Source organism: Mustela nigripes, chromosome 1 (assembly GCF_022355385.1).
Source record: "Mustela nigripes isolate SB6536 chromosome 1, MUSNIG.SB6536, whole genome shotgun sequence".
Lineage (NCBI taxonomy): Eukaryota > Metazoa > Chordata > Mammalia > Carnivora > Mustelidae > Mustela > Mustela nigripes.
In genome coordinates this window covers 126,131,072-126,158,304 of record NC_081557.1, presented here as the reverse complement: position 1 = coordinate 126,158,304, position 27,233 = coordinate 126,131,072, and the positions used below count along the sequence as shown (strand labels likewise).

Genomic DNA, 27,233 nt, shown 5'->3' with positions numbered 1-27,233 from the left:
GATGAACCTCCCTAGAAGGTTCTCATTCAACTCAGAGGAATACCTCCTGGGAGGCCAATAACTAATATGCCCTGAAACTGTTGAACGACTAACTTCTTGTTCAGGAGGAGAGCTCTGCCTCCCTCCTAAGAGTCTCTGTGCTTCACTCAGTTGTCCTTTGTCCCTCTGCAGGTGTTCTGTAGAACTATCGATCAGCAATGCCACACATAGCTCCTTACAAGAAAAATAATGATGGACGATTTCTACCAATAGCAGATTTTCTGATAGGCCTGAAAGAGAAATTAAATTAAATCCAGGAAAAATCAGGAGATAGGTCTCAGAAATGTGCTCTCTATTTTACTTTTTCCTAGTAATTCTGGCTTTATCTCCTTTATATTAGATGATCCTTTGAGGATGAATTTGTATTCATTTATTAAATACAAGTGTGCATATAATTGCTATTCTTATTTTGGAAAAAGAGATTAATATTCAAATAAGTATAAGAGATCATTACACCTGTTTAAGTCTGGCATGAGTTATGATGCAACTTGGGCTTGGCTGTGTCCTGACATGGTAGGCTGTGGGCTGCCAGCATCTAGGGGTTGAGTGTGGGGCAGTGGGGTTGGCATTCTCTCTCCCAACTTCTTCAGCCACTAGGATGTCTTTTGGATTCAGGGAGATAGATAAGATTCTTCAGAGTATTCTCTGTTTCAGTTATTGCGGGAGCCTGAAGAAGATGCTGTCTGATCCTCTCGTTCATCTCCATCCCTGCCATGTCCCCTCCTAGCCCTTGAGTCAAGTGTAAATTTCATCACGTTCACATCATCATAAATTCTTGCCACCTCACCGAGTGAGGTGAGCCACTTCTCTTCATTAGGTCTTACTATTGTTATCTCTAAGGCGAGGGAATTGTACTAAGCTATTTCTAAGATTTAAAGTTCCCAGAAACTGAAATTGCTACAGAGAAATTTAAATTTCCTTTTGAATAAGCTATTCATTTAAACTATTATAAGCTATTCATTTTATTTCATATTTCATATTGTAAGCTTTTGTATTATATATATAAGCTTTCATATTATAATATTTCATATTGTAAGCTATTCATTTAAGTCATTAACAACTTTTAGGTAAATGCCTAAAAGAATTTTTCTTAGACTATTGACAGCTTAGCAACTTCAGAATCAACTTAAAAAAAAAAAAAAGAGCTTTCTGAGGTGTTCTGGCCCTTTAATTATTAATTGTTTAGGCAGATTAATGGGATGTTGGATAAATTGATTCTTATATTTCTCATTTAAAAAGCATTGCTTTTAGGATGTGAAAACTTTGCCATTTTCCAGTGGTGAGAAAAAAAGTACCAAGCAATTTCTTCAAAGCAAAAGCTCAAGTGTCAGGGAGTCAGACCACAGGACAACTCAGTGGCTCAGCTAAGCCTTCAGATTCTTGAAGAGAATCTGCAGATGAAGGCAAAAGTAGCTCCAAATTTGGGGTAGAAAAGACTGGGAAAAGGAAAAAGAAAACACATGTCTGATTTCTATCTTTCCATGAGATCAGATAAGCTCTTAGGACTTGTCCTTTTTCTAAGCCATTCCAAACATGGACGTTAAGTACATGATTGCTATTTGGAGAGGTGCTTCCAGGGCCTACTTGAATATGACAGGCAGATGGGGACACCCATGATGCTGGGGACCAGAAAGTGTTTCTGTGAACTTCCCAGCATTCTGTTCTGTAACCTGCATCCTGATGGGGGATAAGGGGGGACAATCTGCAGAGAAAACCCACTAGTATCTTGGTCACTTCAACGGCTGAGAAAAGAGTTAGGTGCTCTTGTATGAGCCTCCATATACTTCACACGTCATTTAGACACAGGTGACTGCCACAAGATCAAACAAGAGCTTCTTGAGGAGTCTGCTTGGTTTCCATCAGAGCCCTACTTTGGTTCTAATCTAACATCTCTGGGAGAAGAGTGAGGTTTGGGTTAGAAACAATGGAAACTTGGCAGAGTCCAGGAGTGTGCTGGTCAAGAATGGCAGAATGTGCTCAGGTGTTAGATTTGTATGAGATCCAGGAGGCAGGGCTTTTGGCCAGTGGATATTCCAAAGGGAGCACTTGTTGTTTTCAAGAAGGGCCAGAAATTCAAAGCCAAGTTAGTGTGCCGATGGGGAAGCACAACTCCCTGTTAATGGGATGAAAGCAGAGGAGGACACAGAAATTGGTGAAGTAGCACTGACAGAAGAAGGAGGAAGGCGGAGAGTCACCCACAGGTCTGTGCTCTCTCAGCTGGATTATGTTGACCTGCCCACGTATCTGGCAGCTCTGGAAAACTACCTCTGTGAGGGTATTTCTGAAAAAAGCTTTCTGGAGATACTATTCACATGCCATACATTTCACCTATTTAAAATGTATGATTCAGTGATTTGTGTTATATTCACAGAATTGTGCAACCATCACCACAATCTAAGTTGAGAATATTTTCATCACCTGGAAAAGAAACCCTGTACTCATCAGCAGTGACTTGTTGCCCCCAACCCCTTCCTCCATCCCCCTGGCCTTAGACAATCACTAATCTGATGTTTGTCTCTATAGATTTGCCTATCCTCCTATTTAATATAAATGGAAATATATGGTCCTCTCTGACTGGCTTCTTTCACTGATAGGGTCATTGAAAATTTGTTTTCTCTGCAGGATTTACTTTGCTATTAAAACTATTGTGCATATATGTGTGTGTGTTTTATTACTGAATAAAGATGACTTTTCCCACGTATACAGTATGTATATATATTGACATGTACTGGTTAAGAAAATGTTATGGCAGAGAGTTAGATTGATCTCCAGTTTAAAAAGTTTTCAAGGGGCTCCTGGGCGGCTCAGTTGATGAAACGTCTGCCTTCAGTTCAGGTCATGATCCCAGAGTCCTGGGATCGAGCCCCACACTGGGCTCCCTGCTAGGCTGGGAGTCTGCTTCTCCCTCTCCCTGCCTCTCTGCCTACTTGTGCTCTCTATTTCTCTGTCAAGTAAATGGATAAAATCTTTAAAAAAAAAAGTTTTCAAAAAAAATTATAGTACACATATCATTAAACTGGATTGGTTCTTCCCTTAATGGTTCATGTCATGAAGAGCCTCAATATCATAACGATTGAACATACATGCCATTGTTGAGTATCATTGGTATATCAGAGGTAGGTGATTAGTCTAAAATATACTTATCCCAAGGTCTACTCTAAAAGGTAGAAAAACAGCAACAGTAAATAAAACACAGCAATAATAAAACCCCAAGTCTCTGATATGCATTCAAATCTTTGTTTTGTCTTTTTTTCCCTAAGGTAAAATAGAAAAATTCCAGTTATCTGAATTTTTGGTTGTTTGAATTCTTTAAAGAGGCATTATAGTAATTTAGGGAAAAGGAATCTGAAAGTGATTTGTAAAAAAAAGATAAAAATATTGGCCTTTCTATCAGCTGGATCTTTGGGTGTGGATATTTGAGTTGGATGAATACTATTTCCTGTTTCTTGCGTCAGTCTCTTCAAGCAGAAATCGTATCTGAAGTTGAATCTTTCTTTTTTCTTTTAGAAATGTACAGGAAAGGGACAGTCAGAGTAGGAATTAGGCTTCAGAAAAATGATTCAGCATGTTGAGAAACATGGTTTAACTCATGCCAATTAATATATGGTCAAGAAAACAAATACATAGTCAAACAAAATGAATCTTGTTCTAGCAAAAATGGTTACTTGGTAAATTAAAGCAATTTAATGAGTTTCTAGCTATAGGAAATACTAGCATAAAAAACGTAAAATATCAGGATAGTGATAGATATTCACACCCAAATGATCCTGAGATGTGGCTTGGTCCCAGAATGTATAAAAGAGAAGATGTAAGTAGCAAGACAGTCATTGTCCCATGGGATCAATTTCATCCATGTAAGCCATAACTTTCTTCATAAGCCTTTCATTCCTTTACATCCTTGAGAGATAAATCATGCCTTTGTTGTTAACAAGACCAGCTTGATTCCTGTGACTACAGGGTCAGCCTGCAGGAAACATTGTTGATACTGGACTATTAGATCCAGAAGGGAGAAGAGTGGTTTCTGTGGTGAATCTTCTCTCTTATATACATTTGTTAAAATGCTGCCTGTTCTTGTATTTTGCAAATAATTCCCAAGGGAATTATATAAAGTGGCATTTTGGGGTTTTTCTGCAGATTCTCACCATGAACATTTGCATTTGCTTATATTTTACTGATAAATGCCTAAGGTGAGCTGATGGACATGGAGGAAAAGTAAGAACAAGTTCAGAAAGGGTCAAGAATGGCAGCCCAATCTGGAAGACAGTGTTTTTAAAATCTCATTAGCTCAATATCCTAAAAACTCTTTTAGGTATTTTATGAACAATGCTTATAATCCAGCTGCCATTGTTCAGGATGGAATCTTGCATTTCCTAATTGGAGATTTAGCTTTGTAGCCTCTCTTGCAGTTTCAGTGATGCTGAAACAGAAAGTGCCTTCCCTGAACCCTTTCCAATTCTCAGTCAATCCACAGTTTTCTTGATCTGCTCTGTTCACATCACCATATACACAAGTCAGCTGCCAGCTGCTGACTAGCCCAGGGTCCTGGGAACATACCCCCCTTGTTTTGATCTCTTCTTTATTAACTGTTTGTACAATTTCAAGCTTGAGTTTCACGAACCTTCTCTTTCCTGGCTCTATGATGCCCTTTTTTCGACCTCCTCCCTCTCCCACCATGCATGTCCTTCACCCTGACTGCTTACCTAGCTGGAGTTTATTTCTCTTTCTCTTCCCTTTGTCCTATGGGAAAGCTCAAGGCAAGACTCCCTTAAACATTTATGAACTTAGCTTATGCACTTGAGTCCCTTTGGATAATTTGAGCTTGACCCCATCACGTATCTTTTAAATAAGATTTGCTCTGAGTGCTTTGGGATTGAGCATGTAACATATTCTTCAGGTTGTAAGGCTATGAATTATCCTCAAGTTGCAGAGCAAAAACATGACATAAATAACACCCATTCCACATTCAGAGTCTAATGGGAAAAAGAATCAGGATGTTTTAGGTGAAGACCATATCTCCTCTTTTACAGTGAATGTAATTTTGATTACAATATCATCATCGTTACTTTTCTCACCACTCCTTACCCTTCAATCTAGAGAATTAGGACAGGAGAAAAAAGTGAAAGAGAAGGAAGAGAAAGGAGAAATAGTTTGGGGGTGTTTGCTACTGAAATACTATATGTACTCGAGTTTGGAGTTTAATCAATAACTCTTTTTTTTTTTTAAGATTTTATTTATTTATTTGACAGAGAGATCACAAGTAGATGGAGAGAGAGGCAGGCAGAGAGAGAGAGAGAGGGAAGCAGGCTCCCTGCTGAGCAGAGAGCCCGATATGGGACTCGATCCCAGGACCCTGAGATCGTGACCTGAGCCGAAGGCAGCGGCTTAAACCACTGAGCCACCCAGGCGCCCTTAATCAATAACTCTTAAGACACCCTCTGTCTTTAGTATTGTACATCTTATTCTATATTTCTAGGGATACACTATGTTTATTTGGTCACATATCTTGGTTTTCTCTACAACTGTTGATACTTATTTTCTTGGAATATGTACTGATTTTTGTGACTGATCACAGTATATCTTGGCAGTGGTAGGAAGCTCTTTGTTATGGCCTTTTTTTTTTCTTAACAGTTCAGGCAATGAAGAATGAGTCTCTAATACTGCTAAGCATTTTAGGGGGGGAGTGGAGGTGAAAGGGGGGGTTAATAAAAGGCCAGCTATCTCTAGACTTGCAGAGTGCAGAGGCAAGAAAGGGGAAAAGTTTCCTATTTCATAGAGAAATTTTGGACAGAGTTTGAACAGGGAATAAGCAAAAATACCCAAATGTAATTTTATAGCCAACTTCCCATGTCTTCATGTCTGCAGGATAACTTAAAATCTTTTCATTATATTTCCCTTGTAATTCAGTTTGCTGATGTTCCAAGAGAAATAGGAGGAGGGGTGGGAAAATTCCTTTTTATGGTTGGAAGACACAAAGTTTATTGTGCCTGATAAATTGCAGTCCATTTACACAATAGTGATACTTATTATGATATTGTTTGATGTCCTTGTCTGGGGGAATGAAGCATGAATGTCACAAGCAGAATTTCTGGGTGTGCAAGTGATGGTGCGCCCAGCAAAGAATTCTGCTCATGGTTTGCTGCCATAAGGGCATAGTCCATGGTGTAAACTCCCCAGGTCAGGCTTACCTTTCCTGTCACCTGACTGGCCCAAGACACAGAGCAAGATAGCAGTGGGCAGAGAGATAGCAGCGGTCGGTTGTCTGGGGTTTTGGAAGTGAGTGGATAAGAACAGCCTAAAAGCTGCTACATCGTATCTTTTCATCCACGTGCCACCCTCATCTTCTGTTGACCTTGAATTCTGGCATCTCTTCTATTTCCCTCAAATAGGATTATAATAGACAGGATGCCCTTGGGCATGTTTCCCCCTCAATCCTAGGACTAGACTCCCAGGTCTGCCCTAACATTCAGAATCCACACTGATGGTGACCAAGTTTTTCTAAGGACAAATCAGTATTCAGACTGTGACAGATGAAAATGTGCTTGTTGGCAGCTGAAGATGGGAGTGAGGCCATACAGAAAGCGGATTAAATGAAAACCCAACTTTGGACTGTGAGATTCCTCTGACTTTATTCCCTGCTCCCAGGACACTGGCAGGAAAGTAGGGGGAAGAGCTGTTGGCAAGGAGTGGTCCAGGTGGCTGGAGTTTCCAGTAAGGATTTGGTGACTGGCTTTTAAATACAAAAGGTTAACAAAAAGGAGAGATTGTAATTTGAAAACAGGAACCAAAACAAACAAACAGGAAAAAAAAAATCAGAGGAAGAAATTCAATGCAGGACCACAAACAAATAAAAAAGAGAATTAATATCCTCAGAAAGGGAGGACAATTTATATATATCGAACAAAAATCAGAGTCTTTAAAAAAACACTTATTATGGAACCCAAAACAATTACTAAGGAATCAAGGTTCATGGAAAATAACACCGCTGATAAAAACAATTCAAAAGGAGTTTTAGAGGATAAGTTTCAGGACTTCAGAAGGTGGAACAAAGGTGGGGAGTGAAAAATGGGAAAGAAAGATAAAGAAATTAGGTCATGGAAATCTAACATCTAAGTGATAGGCATTCCAGAAAGAAAGAATAAGAAAATGGAGGGGAAATACTATCAAAGATTTATACAAAAAATTTTGAAATTGAAAGACATGAATTTATACAAAAGACCACTGAGTATCTAATATGATGATCGGAAAAAAGAACTATTCAGGGGCATATGATCATGAGATTTCAGAAATATGGATATATAAAGAGCACATTCTAAGAGCTCCCAGAGAGAAAAAACAACAGAGACAAGTCACATATGAGGATCAGAACTAAAGTGGCACGCTAACCTTTTAATGGCAATATGGGAACCTAGAAGATACTGGTGCAATGCTTCAAATGTCTGACAAGAATGACTTCCAGCCTAGAAATCTATACCTCATGAAATGACCAATCCAGTGTGAAGTTAACCTAAAGGCATTTTCAAATAGGTGAGGTTTTAAAATTATTTTTAAATCTGCCACATATTTTCTCAGCAAGCTATAGAAGGATATTTTTGTATAAAACAAGGAGTAAATCAAGAAAAAGGAAGAGCCAGTGTCCAGGACATAAGGGTCCAGCATGGGGAAGAGGAAAAGGGAAATCCCACAGGTCTGGAACATCTTGTAGAGTATTCTTGAGGGCTTGGGGAGAAATATTTCCCCCCAAAATGAGAACTGATAGATATATAGGACCGTTTTGACCGCATAGAAAATTGAATGCAGAGTTATTAAAGAATATGAGAAGATTTAGACAGAGGCTCAAAAGAGAAATGTAAGTGAAAGAGAAGCAACTTACTCCAAGAATAACATACAATTATTCAAGAGAGGGAGATAGAGTTATGATATACTGCTTGACTCAGTGATGAATAATTGTTGTAGAGTCATAATAAAAACATGAAGTGTTGATTTGTCCAAAAGTAATAAACAGTATTCTGGAAATAGGAAGGAAAATATCTGTGTGAGGGATGGTCTAAGGAGTTAAATTCACATTACCTAAACTAGGAAAAAAAAATCTAAAAATAGAAAAAAAGAGGAAATACAATATTATCATGTTATTTAGATACATACAGACAAATAACCCTAAGAAATAGCTAATGTAGTAAAATGTGGCTGCTTCACAGGAGTGGAAGAGGTGGGGCAGGAGACTGATGACTTGTCATTGTGAACCTTGCAGTCCTGCAGCACGTGTGAGGCGGACTGAAGGGCAGAGACCCCTGAGAGAGCTCCTCTGGGAGCCCGGAGGTGTCCTCCAGAGCCACCTTAGTCCATCGATATTTTCTGGCTGCTTAGAGTATTGCAAGCCCTACTGTCAACTAACAGCTGGTGTTTGTGGTCATATGTGGGAATCTAGGAGAGGTCATTGGACCAGGAGGGAGCAATACGAAATGCCCTGCTAGAAGCTGGACCCTGAAGACGGACATCCTTGAAGGTGGCAATGGGGTGAACAGTACTTGCCACTCACAACCAGGCAAGGGGCAGGCAGGATGCTGAGTTCTTTCTTTCCCTTCCTCCTTCCATCCCTCTTTCCCCCTCCTTTCCGAATTTCTTTACTTTTTCCCTGCTCCTCTTTCCTTCTCTCCCCCTCTTTTTTTCTCCAATGAGTGTTCTTGCTCCCTATCTCTGGATCTCTGGGTCTAATCTATCATCTGTCTGTACTTGCCATGGTTTTTCCAAGAAACAGACCAATAGGATACATGTATGATACATCTATGAGGGAATTCTAAGAATTGACTAGTCAATTCTGGAGGCTGAGAAGTTCCACCATCTGCTGTCAGCAAGCTGGAGAACCAAGAAGACTGGTAGTGTAATTCACCTGGAGTCTTAAAACCAAGAATTGGGAGATTGGAGAGGGTATAGGCCCCTGACAAGGTAAATCCCAGTCTGAGTCTGAAGGCCCAAGAACCAAGAGAACATCACAATTGTAGGGCGATTTTTTACTCAGTCTACCAATTCAAATGTTAACATCCTCACAGACACACCTAAAATAGTATTTTAAAGAAGATTTTATTTATTTGAGAAGAATAACTCAAAATGGAAAAGATTAAGAGAATGAAGGACAAGATAGGAAAACCTTAGCATAGGCCAGGTTTCAGACAAAGTTCTAGAAAGTTTTGGAGACAGAAGGAAGCCTGTGGGACAGTTACTGTCCCTGGTGTTGTGGACTATTGAGAGCAAGAAGGGGTTACAAAGTAGATTAAAGATGTATCCTAGTGGTATTTTGTGAATGTCCCCCATAAAGCTTTCAATTGCTTTCCAATTTTACTTTTACGTGGTATTGGATGGATATTCATAGCATGTCAAGAATGGCTTCTAGGTACTTCTCTCTGGAACCTGTGAGGAACTAGGCACCAACATTTGCCTGTTTCATATGATTTAATATTATTTAATGGTGGTTCTTTTAATTTACCTGTTTTTGTTTGTTTTATTTTTCTTGGTTCTGGTTACTGGACAGATCAATGGAGAGCTTGCCCTTTGATTAGAAGTTCATATTAAACAGACAGCACAGGATATACCTGGCTCTTTGTGTCATCTTGGTCACTGCTGACTCAAAGGTCACAGGATTATTAATACATATTATTTTTCATTTCTCATTGAGCATCGTTCCTCAGCATCCTTTCTGATTTTTTTTTCTTTTTTTTTCTTCTGTTTCTACCTTCTTATATAGATAGATATGCATTGGGCCTTGTCAAGTCTAGAAAGTTTTATCACCTCCGAAATCTCAAATTTACATAGATTCAAAAGATATTCCTGGCTCATTTGCTTAAAAGCCTTCTCTACAGGATATCTGTCTGAGCAGAGCCTGTTCTTCAAGTCAAGACCCCAACCTGACAACTGTTCAGTCTTCACTGCTAACACATGCATTGAAGTCACCCTTAGTTTTATTTAAACTAACTTGATCCCCAACTTTTACTCTTACTTCCTTATAAGTAAGACAGACATCCTTGTCCTTACTTACTCACTTAAAGCAGCCAGAATCATCCTTTGCAATGTAAATCAGATCATTTTACATCTCTATTTAAAAATCTTCCCACAGTTTTCTCAAGCCATTGGAATGAATCCAAACCTTTCAATAAGTATAGCCTGTAAAACTCTATCTGATCTAACAGTTGGTTTCCTGCCAAAATTTACTATCCTCTGCTAGCCCCCTTGCCTACTATCCAAATTTCTGAAAAGAAATAATTTGCTTTCCTTGCCTTCCCTTAGACTGGAGGATGACAAATTATGGCCCATGGCCAAATGTGGCCCGTGGTCTGTTTTTGTAAATAAAGTTTTATTGGTTGATAGCCACACATGTTCATTTATATGTTGTATATGGGTGGTTTTATATGATAATGGTAGAGTTGAGTAGTTTTAACAGACGTCTAATGATCCTTGAAACCTAAATATTGACCATATAACCCTTTACACAAAAGTTTACCAACTCCTGCCTTAAACACATCAAACACATGTCTGCCTTAGGGCCTTGCAGTTGTTTTTTTCTGCCTCAAACACAACTTCCCCAGATAACTCAAGTATCTCCTTCTTCTCACTTCATGCCTTTATTTAAATTTCATCTCTGCCAACATACTCACTGATTATTCTATTTAAAGATCAGTCCCTATCACTCATTAGTTTGTCATACTGATTACTTTAAATCCATCTGAAATTTTGTGTGTTTTGCTTTCCAAATTTACTTTTATGTGGTGTTGGATAAGATATTCATATGAATGTGAAAGCATGTCAAGAATGGCTTTGTTCAGAGATGTGATAGAGACAGCTAGAGAACCATGGAAGATTCACACTTCTCTTCCATAGTTTAGCATTGTTTCTGGAAGCAGCTGCCCAGCTCAGGATCATATTTCCCAGCCCCCTTGTTTTCAGGTGGGATCATTTGACTACTTCTGACCAATGAAGTATGAGCCCAGGTGGATATGTCTCTTCCAGGCAGAGATGGTAAAACATCTGGGATACCAACTGCTCACTCTCTCTTTCTTCTTCAGGAATCTTGGAGGTCATATGTTGGTGATAACATCACCACCAGATCAGAAACTTTTACATTTAATTTTAGTATTTTTTTGTAGTGTGAGTCTGTTGCTAACAAATTTGTGACTGGGTTGGTTGGCTCTCATCCAAATGGTATTAGACTAGCTAAGCTACAAAATATCCCACCACTTTTGTCTATTAGGTACATGGTCGGCCTGCACTTCTGTGTGTGGTGCAGTCTTGTTGCTAGGGCATGAAAGTTGGAAGCTGCAAGGCCTCTTAAAGCCCAGGCTAATAAATCACACACCATCACTTCTGTTGGTCCAAGCTGCTCACAGGGCCAGCCCAGATTCACCTCTTAATGAGAAAACAACAAAATCACATTGCAAAGTATTAGCATGCAGGGATGGGAGGAATTGCTGAGGCCATCACTGGCAACATTCTACTCAAGCCCATTACACTATCCTTTCAGAGAAGCACTTTCTCTGAGTTACTTTGTGTTTATCTATATATGTGTGTGTGTGTCTTACTTCAGGCTGCCATAAGAAAATGCCATGAACTGGGTGTTTTATAAACAACAGAAATTTATTTCTCAGAGATCTGGGATGGAAGTCTGAGATCAGGGTTCCAGTATGGTTGGGTTCTGGTGAGAGCTCTTTTCTGGTTTGCAGATTGCTAACTTCTCTTTGTATCCTCCTAAGGTAGGAAGAGGGTAAGAGAGCTCTCAGGTTTCTCTTTTATAAGGGCACTGATCTAATTTCTGAGGGCCCCACCCAGTGACCTAATCACATCCCAAAGGCCCACTCCTAATACCATCACTCTGGAAGGTAGGATTTCAACATATGAGTTTTGAGGGGACACAAACATTTAGTTTATTGCAATGTATGTGAATATATATACATGCACACATACATTTATATATGCAATAGCTCAGAAATGTACATGTATGTATATATGCATATTTATAATGCATACAGAAATAATTTACTAATATGTTGATGCATACAGCAGTAGTCTGAGGTTTTGCTTTGTGCAGTTTCCATCACCCCTGGTCAACCATAGTGCAGAAGCACATGATCCTCCTTCTGACATATAGTCATAAAGTCCTTAGTAGCCTAATGATTCATCATAATGCCTGTATTATCTACCTCACTTTATCTCATCATATAGGCATTTTATCATCTTACATTGTCATGAGAAGAAGGATGAGTACAGTACAATAAGATATTTTGAAAGATACTATTAGAGTGTTTTGTTATAATTGTTCTATTTTATTATTAGTTATTATTGTTAATCTCTTTCTCTTCTCTTTGCCTAATGTAAAATTTATTTTAATTGAATTTTATTCTTTTTAATTATTTTAAATTTTACTTATTTATTTGTATTATTAATAGTATTAATTATAATGTATTTATATATAATAAAATAATAATTAAATTACTTTGATTATTAAATTAAATAAAAATTAAATTTTATGGTAGGTACGTATGTACAGAAAAAAACATGGTATATATAGGGTTCACTATCTGCAGTTTCAGACATCCACAGGGGGTCTTAGATAGGGCCTATCCTCTGTAGATAAGTGGAGACAACTTGTATTAGTGAACATAGAAACAACATTTGGATAGGAGTTACTTGTGGGTTTTCTATTATGTTTTCTAAAGTCATTTGTAGAAAGATCTATACAAACAATCTTGCTTAGAAGATGTGCAACTCCTAAATAAATAATATGTATTTTTTGTTCAGATAAGGTATGTAATTCATCATTGGTTTCTGTTTAGTTAGGCTTCTAGAAAGCTCAGAGTTGAACCTAATGTCACTACTTATTTTTGATATTAGTATAATTGTTTCCCACTTCTTAGAATTAGTTTTCTCTTTCATTTTTGACTCAATTAAGAGTCGACCTCTCTTTTTTAGATCAAGAGAAAATTAAAGAGATAAAATGGTCAGGTGCACGTCTAAATCTCTTCAGCTCTGTATTTACTTCCTACCTCATAAAGCTGAAAACAAGAAATTTCATAGTCAGATTTTTTTTGGTCTCCATTTTATGGTGTCAAATACTAGCCTCCACGGAATGGGGAGTAAAGCTGCACAGTATAGTAGGGGTGGCTCTTTACTCCCCTGATTGACAGCCTCCTGATGAAGTGTAACACCCTTCTCCAAGTATATTGGGGACTGCATTCATTCATTCAGTATTCATTCAACATATATTTATTATGCACAGTCAAAATAAAAATAAAAGTCTGTAGCAGGCATTAGATCAGGCCCTGGGAGGAGAACAAAGAATAAAAAAATGTGTGCTGCCCTCATGAAGATTATAATCCAGTGGGGTATAAGACATTCAATGATTATATAGTTATTTATGATGCCGTGTCTGAGTGAAAAATTAAGGATGCCTGTGGGAAGTAAAAAATAAATTCTTTGAAGTGGCTTTTAAAATGCCAGCTGGAGGATAAGTAGGCACTAATCAAATGGAGCGAGGACAGGGTAGAGAAGCCCAGCAAAGATTCCAAGTTAGGAGGTAGACAGCATTTGATAAACATATCAAACATTAGGATGGCATTTTGTAGGTTTATGTTGTCATTCATATATCCCAATTACCTCTGTTATGTTTCCCAGATTATGACATTTTTTTCCTTTTTAAGTGGTGGAGCACACAAAAATCTTTTTTTCCCTTTCCCTCCTTTATTATTCTTTTTTTTTTTTTTTTTTTTTTTTTAAATTGAGGTATACTTGACTTCACATTTGATCCTTGCCATTACTTTTGTCAAAGTAGCCTTTTGACAAGATATCATTATTTAGAAAGAAGTAAACTAATGCAAACTCAAATTAGCTGAAACCAAGTTTATTCGGGAATAGCAAAAGACTTGCACTTGGGGAACGCACACTGTGGCAAGCATAGAAAAAGGCTTTGCGAGTTGGGGTGGGTTTTATTTCTGCACAAGGAGTGTGAAGAGGGGGCGGTCCCGCCAGAGCCCAAGCGTTAAGTTCATTGGCTTGCGCAGGAGAGGGATTCTTGGCGATGTTCATTGGTCAGGAGAGGAGTCTCCGTCCCTCGGTTAAGTTCCGTTCTTCCCGGCGCGCATGCGTGGGATTCTCCGTTTCACAGCTTCCTGTTTCAATTTAGATCCGGGTCTTTTCACGGTTTCAGGTATGTTTTTTTGTGAATTATTAACTCCCAGCTCATACTCCTGGTGCATAACGTTTTTCTGTGGTTTCCTTTTCTTTCCAAATGAATCCGAATGTATTTCTCTATGTAACATTTGCATTTGTATTTAAACTTGCATGTGTCTCGCCTCTTTTAGAATGGAAGTGCAGACAATTCACATGGGTATGGGGGTGTGGTACTCTGATTTATAGTAAGAAATATATGTTTGGTCTTACTGGCCTATAGCTCCTAAAACCATTGTAATTTCCTAAGTGCTAAGAGCACGGGCGCTGTTTTTTGCGTGGATATTTGGTCTCTGCCAGTCCGGAGATAGCGCCCTAGAGATGAAGGTGAAATGAACCTCTGGTTTCTCACCACAGGCTCCCCTCAGCCTGAGTTTTGTTAGTGAGGTGATTTATGGAAAGGCCTTTAATAACTGTGGAATGGGGGCCGGTTGTCAGGGAACCAACAAGGTGATTAGAGGGTTGGAACTTGACCCCTGGGGAGGTGAGACGGACTGGAGTTTGAATTAGTCATCACTGGCCAATGATGTAATCAATCATGCCTAAATAGGAAGTGTCTGTAAAAAGTCCCTAAAAATATGGGGTTCTGGGAGCTTCCAGGATGGTGAACAGTGGAGATGCAGGGAGAGTGACTTGGTTGGAGAGGAGTTGGAAGCTCCATGCCCCTTTCCAGAAACCTGCCCTATGCATCTCTTCTTTATGGCTATTCTGAGTTATGTCCTTTCATAATAAACTGTTAATTTAGTAGGTTTATGGTTTTCCTGAGTTCTGTAGCCTTTCTAGTGAAATGCTGAACCTGAGGAACCTGAGGAAGGGGTCGTGGGAACTTCCAGTTTGTAGCTCAGGTGACAGGTCAGAAGCTCAGGTGACAACCTGGACTTGTGATTGGCATGTGAAATGGGGGGAAGTCTTGTGGGACAGAGCCCCCAACCTGTGGGATCCGGTGCTATTTCCAGAGAGATGGTGTCAGAATTGAATGGAATTGTAGGACACCTACAGAGAATTTGAGAATTAGAGAATTGGTTGGTGGGGAGTAATCCTCACACATTTGGTGGCCAGAAGTATTGAGCGTATTTTCAGAGGCTCAGCATTTTAGGCATTTAATAATCGAGCCCACTTCACTTACTCAGGGGTGGCTCACCTGGCTTGCCTTCCATCCAGATCACAGTTACCACCATGTAAGTAAGTAAAGATTGTCTTGAATGCTAAAATAGGTTCCCGTCCTACTCAGTGGATTAGCTAAGGGAAATTTGAAGATCTTGTCTACCATTACTTCACGTACATCTCTCCGTGATTGTCACCTACTTTCTAGCCCATGAAGAGGTGTAGCAAAGTAGAGTGAGATAGTGACTTGCTTAAGGAAGTTTCTTTGAGAAATTCAAGAAGATGGTTTGACAGCCTGACAATGACAGAAGCAGAAAAACCAAAGAAAGGAGGCACAAAAACTCAATAATTATAGTAATCTCAGGCATGTGAGCATAATTAGAAATAACTGATATGTATCAATAATCTCCAAGAATAGCATTCCTTGCCTATAAGATGTAATATATACCATTCATTATTATAGCCCTGAGTTGCCAGAAAAGTGTTATATTACATTCAAGCAGTCCACTTACAAAGACATGGAAAGATTCTCACCCAAGTCATTATTACTGTTGTTATTATTGCTTTCTGTGCCTTAAACGCTTAAGTTCAATGAATGAATGAATGGACAGATTAACTGTGTTGCCTGACATGTTCACCATTCTTCGCTCACATTTTTATGGGGCATCTACTCTAAGCTAGGTACTGAACAGGGGCTGGATCCATAGTGGTGAACAAATTAAGAACTGTTGCTATCCTGATGGAGGTTGCCGGATTTTACGGGAGAATGGAAGCTATCAAAGAGGCAAAAAGAGGAAATAGCGTAACTCAACTTGTATAAAAGCCTACAAGAGAAAAGAGTGTGGAGTGTGATAGAGAACCCAAGAGTGGGGGTAAGGAGGTAGAGAATATGATACCTTAATCATCAGGGAGGACCAGAGAACCCCTAAAAAGGTATGGAGCCAGCAGTGAGACAAGGCAGAACAAGAGAGGTTCAATAGCAGAAATAGTAGGGAGAGGATTTGAGATAGGATTTGAGATAGGAGGACGTGGAGGAGCTACAAGGAGGGCGGTGTGACTGGAAGTCGTACAGGGGTCAGAGGGAGCCTGGAATAACATGGAATTGAAGAATAAGGAGCCAGATCATGGAGGCCTTTGCAAACCACTGGAGTCTGGATTTTATTCAAAGTGTCATGGGAAACCTTTGAAGGATTTCAAGCATAGCCATTGGGTAACCAGCTCTAAGTATCTTTAAATGCTTTAGCTATTTTTGTTTCTCTTTGCTTTTGCTTCTATTGGTAGAAATGAGGAAGAGATACTTCTGAAAATGTGTGGCTCAGAAAGGAATCCAAATTTCAAGGGCCCTAAATCTTAAACAATTTGGGAGGCCCTGTTTAGGGAAAAGAACTCAAAATTACAAATATAAAATTAGGAACAGAGACGTTCTTGGAAGGGCTTCATGCAAATGAGGGACCCCAGAGCTTAAACTTCACTGTGTCTCATTATAGCCACTCACTGCCGATATTGTGGAAAGAATTTTATAGATACTCCTAGCTTTAGGTGGGAACCAAATTTGATTTTCAAGTTTAATTGCTTGGAGCATGCCTCCGTTATTCCTTGGAAACCCTGCCCTTTTTACTTCTTTTTTCCCCGCTTCATGGTTTCCCTCTGCCCAATGCCCCCTGACTCAAACAGCTCAAGTTAAAAGCTTATTTTTGTAATTGTCTTACACTTGACACACAGTGTTTCTATTGGACTGTTTTCCTCCTTCTAGTATCTGTCCTTTGTAGCAATGTATTTCTGAGGGTTAGCATGAGTGTATCTGAAATGGTATGGGATAGGGAAATGGGATGGAAAACAGTTGATATGATTTATGTGTATTAGTCAGAGTTTTGAAGATTCCATTTTCTGAGCAAAAAATAATAATACTGGAAATATTCCAGGAGGCTGTTATAGTGATGTTCCAAAGTTTCACTTTTTAAGATCAAAGACCTTGGGAAGTTCAAGGTGCTTTATTGGGTCAGAGCCCCTGCCTCTGTTTGTCTAACATTCCTATCTCCTTTGAAATCTTACTGAACACTCTTAGAATCCCTTACCCTGTTTGTCAGGCTGCTTTTCTATAAGAAATGGTGTCTATTCCATGAAATGTTCTAAAGAAATAGTACTCTGTGCTTTTATAAAAGAGAGGGAAAGATGAGCTGGCTAATTTATTCCATTCCTAACGCTTTGTAACAAAAGTTGAAATGAATGAAAATGATTGAGTTTGTAGGCCTGGTCTGCAGATACAAAAAACTGCTGGAAACCATTGAGTGTGGACTGGCTTTAATTTACTGCATGGATCTCAGCCCATGATATGCTGCTTTTTGTTAACTTTCATAATAGAGAAAGAAGTACAGAGAGCAAAAGCTTTCAGAAGGGCTGTAGTTGAAAAGAAGCAGCACATGAAGCTCTGAGACTGTTACTTACATTAAACAATGGGGTATTGTTCTGGTAGTGGGACAGATGATGGGGACAGGTCTGTGGGAGGGGTAGAGAGTGAGGTTGACAGTCTCCTCAATGGGAACTGGGACAGATTACATCCTGGCTTTCCCCATTGGCAGGGAGGCCTGGAGATGCGTGGGGCAATCTAAGCTAGGACTTGCGTGATGGATAAAGAGGTCACGAGAATACAGTTTCACTCTCTACACCGAGAATACTGTCCCTGCATTTTCTGAATATGACTTAAGTAGCAATGTCTTTGATATTGCCTGGACTAAAGAATGGTAAGTGTTGTTCCTTTTATCTTTCTAGTCTAATACCAGTGGTTCATTAAGATGGATGTGATGGGGTCCTGTGTTGACACCACATAGGTATAGGTGGAGAATATCCTTCAGTCTACCTATTCTATGCTCCTCAGTTTTCATTTTGATTTAACTACACAGCGTTATGCTGCTGAGGACTATAACCCCAGCCTCCCACAAAGTACTTGAGTTGGGCATCTTGGATGATTTATAGCAACATTTAGTCATGAGGCCTTTGGTTTCCATGTCTTGTAAATACAAAGAAGAAAGCAATCCCTGCCCCCATCCCATAGAGAAGACAGGATGGTTATTCATGTCTTATTATCACATCCTTAATCTTTTCCTTCTTCTTCCCCCCCCCCTTTTTTTTTTTTTGTGGGTTGTATTGAAACCTTCTGGGCTGCTTTGAAGTCAGTTTATTTTACTAAATTAAACTTTTTCAGATTGTTCCTTTTTTCTTTACATGATGCCATGCCGCATTTGATTAATTCTGGCACAAGTACACCTGTGTTTATGAATCTGACAGTTGAGTCTGTAGATGAAGGAAGCTAGAGTCAGAAATTCGTGCCAAATTAAGTCTATTGGTAGGCTCCAGGTTTTTTTTTTTCTTGATATTATTTTAGATTAAATGTTTCCCTATGTGGCTTTAAGTATCAGTTTACTTAAAGAGACATTATAGTAAAGAGATTAAAGACATAGGACTTGTAGTTGGAGAGAACCCAGTTCAACTTGCCATGTGACTTCAGGAAAGTCAGTTTACCTTTCCGGGCTCCAGTAGCCTCATGTGTAAAATGATGATTGTGGCAGCCAGCCTCCAAGATGGCTCCAATGATCCCTGCCTCCTAGTGTTGGTGCTGCATGCAGTCCCTTCCCATGTTGAATAAGGTTGACTTGTTCAACAAACGAGATATTGTGGAAATGATGGTGTGTGACTTCTGAGGCTAGGTAATCAGACATTGTGGCTTCTGCCTTGTGCTTTCTCTTGAATTGGTTAGACTGGGGAAAGCTGGCAGCCATGTTGTAAGGATATTCAGGCAGTCCTAGGCACAGCCCATATGGCAAGAACAGAGGTTTCCTGCCAACAGTGAGTACTGTGAAGTGAGCCATCTTGGAAGCACATACTCTAGTCCTGGTGAAGCCTTCAGATATCTGCAAACTTGGCCAGTGTTCTGGCCAGAGTGTCAGCTACATACATCCAGTCAAGTCATTTCCCTATTTCTGATGTACAGGGACTGAGAGAGATAATAAATGTTGATTGTTTTGAGCTACTGAATTCGGAATAATTTGCTCCATAGCAATAATGTATGGTACGATTATAATGTCAGTACCCCCTTGTAGGATTGTTGAGAGGATTACATGTGACATTGTAAGGGCTTTGCACAGAGTCAGGCACATAGTGTCGTTCAGAAAGATAATAGTGTTCATTATGGACAGAACTTGACACTAGAGGACCAGTTCTCTCTAGCACCTATATTCCAAATGCTTTATGTGGGCTCTTCCCATAGATGATAAATCATTCCAGATTTATAGCCAGTTCTTGAGTGAATGGTAAATTGGGTGACATATCTGATCTCTTCTGTCCTGCCTCACATGTTCTTATCTCACTTTTTAATTTCCGTCTTGTGTTACAGTCAGCTATGGGGAACTATTAGCCCCTGCTTCAGTTGCACAAATGCCTCTTGCTCAATCCTGGGGCCACCTTATTACATAAGTGTGTATGATTTTAACTGTTTAGATGCATGTGAGTATCTGGACCTATTGGAAATGGGAGGTCAACACTCCCTTTTTCCACCCTTTGGCTAAAAGAAGCCAAGGCACCCTCATTATGACTTCTTGAAGTTGTCCTTGTGGAATGGAGATCTGCTTCCCACAAGGGAGGTCAGCTCAGTAGAGAACCTTTGGATTGGCTTTCACTCCTTCATGTCACTCATCCGAGTTCCCTCCTCTGTTACTTGGTCTCACTGCTTAAAATCAACTCGCTGCCTACCAGGCTGTATATCTCTGGTTCTGCTCCTTGGAGGTCTCCTTAGGCTGTAACAGATGGCTCTTATAAGAGTTGGCTGAGTGTTATTTGCTTTATATGTGTTCATGAAACTATCACCTTGATACCTGCTTTACCCTTTTCAGTGGTTTTCTACTGTTCTCAGGAATAAGTCTCAAAGATCTCACCCAATGGCAGGGACCTCGACAAACTGAATCCTAACCATACCTTCAGTCTCCACTCCCGCATTCTCTGTCCTCTTTCATCACTTCTCTATGTGGGCCTTACTGGGCTTTGTTCAGTTCCTTTTATGTGACAATCTTTCTCTTGCCTCTGAACCAAGAGCATGCTGTTTCTTCTTACTGCTTGGCCAACTGTCACTCATTGTTCAGGTCTCAGCCTTAATGTGGTATCCCCAGGAAGACCTTTATTTTTAAAACATGGAATTCTTTATGAACTTGCGCATTATCCTTGCATAGAGGCCATGCTAATCTTCTCTGTATTATTCCAATTTTAGTATATGTTCTGCCAAAGCAAGCATTTGAAGATATCATTTTAAATATTGCCATATCAATCTGGATTTCTTTCTTAACACCTATTGTACTTATAAATATTTTCTTACTGTTCACATTTCCTTCTTGAACATCAACTTTCTGAGGCCAGGGCTAGGCCTGTCCAGTTCTCTATTGCTCAATGTTTGGCTTAAAGAACATTTCAATAAATGTCTATTCAGTGGAAGAAAGAATTTAGGCAAAATTCACTTGGCTGATAAATATTGTGTGTGGGTTTTTTAATGCCTTAGTCTCTCCCTTTAAAATGAATCCAGGAACACCTGGGTGGCTCAGTTGGTTAAGCCACTGCCTTCGGCTCAGGTCATGATGCCAGGGTCCTAGGATCAAGTCCTGCATTGCGCTCCTTGCTTAGTGGGGAGCCTGCTTCTCTCTTTGCCTCTGCCTGCCACTCTGCCTGCTTGTATGTGCTCTTTCTCTCTCTCTCTCTGACAAATAAATAAATAAATAAATAAAATCTTTTAAAAATAAATAAATAAAACATGAATCCTATCCAAAAGGGCCTCCTCAAGATGGTGCAACAAAATACTACTTTAAAAGCAAAAGTGACAAATTTGTTGGTAATAAAATGATTTACTTTTACAAATTTACCTCTCTTTCTTTTTTGTCATTACAAAAGACAGTATCATAGGCTGGCATCAACTGACAGAGAAGCTCCTCTAGTGCTTTTTTTTAGGTGGGGGGGGGGAGAGGGAGAGGGAGAGAGAGAATTTAAGCAGCCTCCACATGCAGCATGGAGCCTAATGTGGGGCTTGAACTCACAACTCTGAGATCATACTTGAGCTGAAATCAAGAGTCAGACACTTAACTGGCTGAGCCACTCAGATGTACCTCCCCCAGTACTTTAGATTATAATTCAGTTTATAAAATTTGATTGACAGACAGCTTTTAGTGATCATCTTTATTGGATAGAGTCTACCTCTGCATAAGTAAAACCTGTAGTTTTAATTCATGTAATCTAAGCTCTATTTAAATAGAGCTGGCTTTTTGCTTCTGATGTATGTAGAAAGAGTGTTCAGTTGATGAGTCAGCATGAAACTGGAGATGCCCACCCAGGGAAACCTTTTCAGAAACAGCGATACCATTCGGGTGGCAGAGGGTTGCATTAGGATTGTGCTTGTATACCTAAGGATAGAGAGTCTTATGAATGTGATCATGCTTGAAAATATATTAGGGTAAAGTCTAGGGCCATCTCATATTAGCTGGCATCAGATGGTCTAAATTTATAAACAAATATTAAAAATCCTATTAGAATTGAATTATGGTACAGGTTAAGAAACCTGAATAATGCTGTGCTTAAGTTTCATTGATGTATATGTTTATAAAATGGAACTCAACTCTGTGGTAGATCAATAATGCACAAAGATAGCTCCTTTGATATTTTGCAGAGGGCTCTGTACTAAATTTATTATGTCCATGGCAGTGATACAGATCACATACTTTATGTGGCAGGAAACCATTCATTCATTTAACAGATATTTATTGTATGCCTACTGTATTCCAGGCACTTCTCTGGGCATATGAGATACCTTAAGAGCAAAATATATCTTAGCAGTTTCCCTTCAAGAACAGATTTTGCCATGACAAAGGGCTTTGCAAAACCACATGGAGAGGAAATGGTTGACATCATTGGGAATTAGTGTTGGTCAGGCTACAGGAAATTGTCAGCAGATTTCCCACGGTATTTTTTGAAGAATGAGGATCTTCCAGAGCGGAAGCAGTGTCATGCATTTCATCTAGGTCCAGCTGTTACAGCAGTTTATTTGAAGAGTCGAAACGTTCTTTTTCTCTAAGGAAATTGAGATATCATTGAACTAAGTAATTGAATTCAGGTCTTTCTGAGCCACTGGGTTTCTTCCTGGTGGAGCTGACCCCTCTTTCCTCTCCCGAGGATCAGGGGAGACTGAGCTGGACAGTGAATTGTTGCTGAAAATGAAGGCTATAGGGAGTCATAGAAATTGAGGACAACTCATGTTGTAATTTAGATTTGATTAGGTAAGGGACATTAGAAGGTAATTCCTAGGATGAAATGAAAAGGATCTTGAATGTCCAGTCTGGATCAGTGGTTCGAAAGCTTGGCTGGGCATCTGAATCACCTCTGCTAAAATAAGAGACACTTCAGCCTAACCACAGCAATGCTGATACGTACTGAAATTTGAGAACCACCCACTGGGATGTTAAAATCCATTTGGTGATGAACTCTCCACTGTACTTTCCCAAAAATCGCCAGTCATTGGGCAGGAACTAACTCTCTGTGCTGCCTGAGCTGGATCCCCCTTTGATTCCTTAAAAAACAAAACAAAACAAAACCAAAAAACCCTGCAAAACAAATAAACTTTAAAATCATGAAAATTGCGATGTAGATTCTTGCTGGTTAGTAAGATTTTGTTAACTAAGGAGATTGTGTATGATTATGGGTACTGTGGTTCAGTCTTAGATCAAGTATTCCTTTGATTAATTGGGAAACTATAAATATTTTCATTTGCATTAGTCAGACACCACTGTTAGTGTCCGAGTTTGGATCATTGCCCCACTGACTATGTAACTAGAGATTTTAAACCTTAAAAGATCTTTTATTTAAAATATGTAACAACTGTATACGGAATCAAGAATATCTCTTAGCAGTGGGAAGATGGAACTGTGTTAATGGGGTTGTTATGGCTATTTGGTAAAGCCAATGATTTGGATGACTTAAATCAAGGAGAATCTTGTGGATTTTGTTTTCTCTCCTTTGTTACTCAATTTAATGTATTTCTTAACTAAGAAACAAATACCTTTAAGAGTACTAGATTATATAGATCCTTAGTTACCGCTTGTGCAGCGATTTCTTCTGGAAAGATGGAGGGAAAGATGGGTGTTTCCTTTGAGTCTACTTCCCAGCATTCTGAACTTGATATACGTATTGTATCTTTTGCAGTACATCATGCTTTTGCCAAAATTCTTTGAGTTTTTCTTTGCAAAAAACCATGGAAATTTACCAGAGTAAATCATAAATCATTGCTATAATTGACTCCAACAAACTGAAATTGCACAAGAAAATGAATATATAAATTTTTAAAAATTTGGCAGGTTTAGTAATTATTTTAAGTATTGTTTAGTCCCACGGAGAAGTGGAAAATAAGTTATCAGTTCAGTTGTATATAGTGTAATAGAATGAGGCTTTGAAGTACTAACAGTTCACAATGTGTACTAAATTTATTATGTCACAATCCCTCACAATCCCTATCTAAAACAATCCCTATCTAAAACAATCCCTATCTAAAACAAAGATCTGTCTTTTGCAGTGTTTTCTGAAATTAGAAGCCTATGTTTACCAGCTGTAAATCACTTTTTCCTTTATTGTAGCATTTGACACTATGATACCTTCAAGTGGGTGTTGCTTATCTTGGGAGTGGTGGTGAATGTTGAATGAATACGAGAAGGAATTATAGCTATTTAACAACAGTTTGCAAAGGTTCCGGGGTTCTTGGGAGGGAGCAGGAAGTATTAATTTAGAAACAGTTTGCAAAGCGAAAAAGAAGACAGAAGAAAAAAGCATTTCATTTTTTAATCTGTTTGAATTACCTCTAAGGAGATGAGTAATGAATGAAATTTGGTGTTAGTAGACAGGAAGGACTCTTAAGAGGCAGTCTAGACTTTAGGCCATCTTTTTCTTTTACAAAGCTCCTCCTGAATTCTTTTTAGAGAAAATTCTCTGCCATATTCTTACACACTTCAAAGGAAAGGGAATTAAGAAACTCTACCAATCAATCTACTGTCTAATAAGCTTCATCAAAATTGCTTTCTTTGGAATATTTTTTTAACTTCTCAGAATGCAATTTGTGTTTCATAGTATTTATAGACATTTTACATCTTGGATTTATATAGTTTACTTTTCTGACTAATTTTTAAAAGAGATTGGTCCAAGTCGTTTTAAATTCTAAAACACTTTTCAAAGTCACTACCTTTTACCTTAAAATTTCAGGTTATGTAAGTTAACCTGATTTCTCTAAGCTTTCAACAGAGGTGTATCTCTGGTCACTGGTACGTTTTAAACTATAATTGGGAAAGATTTTCTAGTAAAGTTATGTTAGATTTTCCATATATCTTTCAGGGCAGTTTAGAAAGTTTAGATATAGGACTCACTTAAGATGGGCCTGTCAAGGAAGGATGAATCTTCTGTATATCTCTCTAACTCCAGTGCTACATAATAGAAGGGAAACAGTTAAAAAAAAAAAAGAAATTTGTTTATGTAATTCCTGTAAATAATGTACATAAATACATGGCAGACCCTGATGAGCAATTACAGTGGTTTCCTTACTGATCCACTGAGCTTGAAAACCAACTGCATTTCCTTTTCCTTAACAAACTTCCACGCTCCAGGGGATGGCTCTCACCTGTCTTCCAAGCGTCTTAGACAACAGAATTTGTCACTTGCACTTGGCCCTTTACCTCAAGCTACTTTGGATTTTCTCCTGCTGCAGAAAATCAGATTTTCTTTGATGATCATTTTTTTTTTTTTTTTTTTTTTTTTTTTTTGCTGGCTGTGGAATAGGTGGGACTTCTCCCAGAAATGCATATTTATTCTAACTTAGTTACCAGGAGGCCCAGTTTCCTTGACTTCCATGTCTCTACCGAAGCAGTGCAGGAGGCCTTTCATTGGACTCTTTATTTGATCTGTTTTGAAGAGTTAGTCTGAAGAGCTAGTTACCTAGTGGTCAGAAGGCTCCTGAATGCTACTCCTCTTTGTTCCTATCCCATTCCGACGGATTGCAGTTTATTCCCTTGACGAAAGTTTTACATGCTTAAACACAAATAATAAATTTGTATACCAGCTTACTACTTAAAAAAAACTCATCTTTGAGGAATGGCTGTATAAATTTTGGTGTGGACATTTGCTGAATCGTGTGCAACCCCCCAAAATACAGAGTTTCTAGCAACTCAGAAAAATGTTTATGTGAACCAATGTGAGGAAAACAGGATACAAAATTGTATGTACATTTTGACCACAACCATGTTATGAAAGGATCTGCTGCTTTATAAAAAGTTTATGCCTAGAAGAAGTCTGAAAGAGAATTTGGTAAAAGCAGTTCCCTTCTTTTCATTAATATTTTTCACATTTTTTTGTAATAAGTATATAACTTTAAAAGTGTAAATAAAAATTTTAATACTTTCCCTTTTAAACTGAGTTTACTAATCATTATCAGATTCCCATTTGCTTTTCCATAACTTGAAGGGAAACTTCTCATTCTGCAGGTGATGTTGATAGATGTGAGAAATAGAGAGGAAAAAGGTATATAAGTAATGTTTTACTTCACCTAATTTCATAAGAAGTGTATAGGCTAATACATATTTAATGAATGTCTCAGTGATTGAAATGATTCAGTAGAAAGCTACTTGTAACTTCTTACTTAAATAATTTTACTTTCTAGTCTTGGCTCTGACAAGAGAGTGTCTAGTTTTAAATAAAGCACTTTTAAAAAATTAGTTTCAGAGGTAATTTAGTGTTCATCAGTTGCATACAAAACTGAGTGCTTATTACATCAAGTGCCCCCCTTAATGCCCCTCACCCAATTATCCCATCCGAACCCCCTCCCCTCAGCAGCCCTCAGTTTTTTTCCTAGAGTTCAGAGAATCACTTACAGTTTGCCTCCCTCTCAATTTTCATCTTATTTTATTTTTTCCTCTATTCCCCTATGCTCATCTGTTTTGTTTCTTTAATTCCACATATGAGTGAATTCATATGGCTTATTTCGCTTAGTATTATACCCTCTAGCTCTGTCTACATTGTTGCAAATGTTAAGTATTCATCCTTTCTGATGGCTGAGTAAGTTCCAGTGTGTGTGTGTGTGTGTGTGTGTGTGTGTGTGTGTGTGTGTTTGTATAACACATCTTTATCCTTTATCTGTTGATGGACATCTGGGCTCTTTCCATAATTTGGCTATTGTGGACATTGCTGCTATAAACATTCGGGTGTACATCCCCCTTTTGAATCACGATGTTTGCATCCTTTGGATAAATACCTAGTAGTGCAATTGCTGGGTCAAAGTGTAGCTCTATTTTTAACTTTTTAAATGTAAATGTAGAATAATTGTTGAAGACTTTATTCTGATATGCTCGATTTTACTTGTGATCATCAAATTTTAATTTAGGATAAATTCTCCAGTTCAGAAATTGAAACACAGAGAGCAGAGTGGTTTGCTACAATGAGTGGCAGTCCTGATTCCGGAATGCACATCTCCAGACTGCCACTGGAGTGCCTTTCCCCCATGACTCTGTGTCTCCCAGAAGCCAAACAAAATTCAGACTCTTCTTTGGTGTGGAACAGTTTTAGTTTTGCATTGCTGTTTCATCTGACATGCAAAATATCAGAGCCAATGAATAGGAGAAGAATAGTTTTCTATGTGTTTGCTCCACCAAAACTGACCTGCACTGACCATCGAAGCACCAGGACAATTTAGAAGACTTCAGTGCTCAGTACTGGGGCAAGACCCTCCTCACGTGAATCACCAGCACAACATGCTTGCAGACCATGACCACGTGTTCTTTGCCCTGGGGAATGGGAAGTGAACTTGGGAAAGAGTATTTCCAAAA

The 27,233-nt window shown here is 38.8% G+C and overlaps 1 non-coding gene across 1 annotated transcript; it reads right to left on the bottom strand.

Annotated features, from left to right (window-relative positions):
• Nucleotides 1–20,525: 20,525 nt before the first annotated feature.
• On the bottom strand, nucleotides 20,526–20,630 carry LOC132009404 (U6 spliceosomal RNA). The gene has a single exon (XR_009401902.1). It is a non-coding gene; the product is annotated as a U6 spliceosomal RNA (small nuclear RNA).
• Between the last annotated feature and the right edge of the window lie 6,603 nt (nucleotides 20,631–27,233).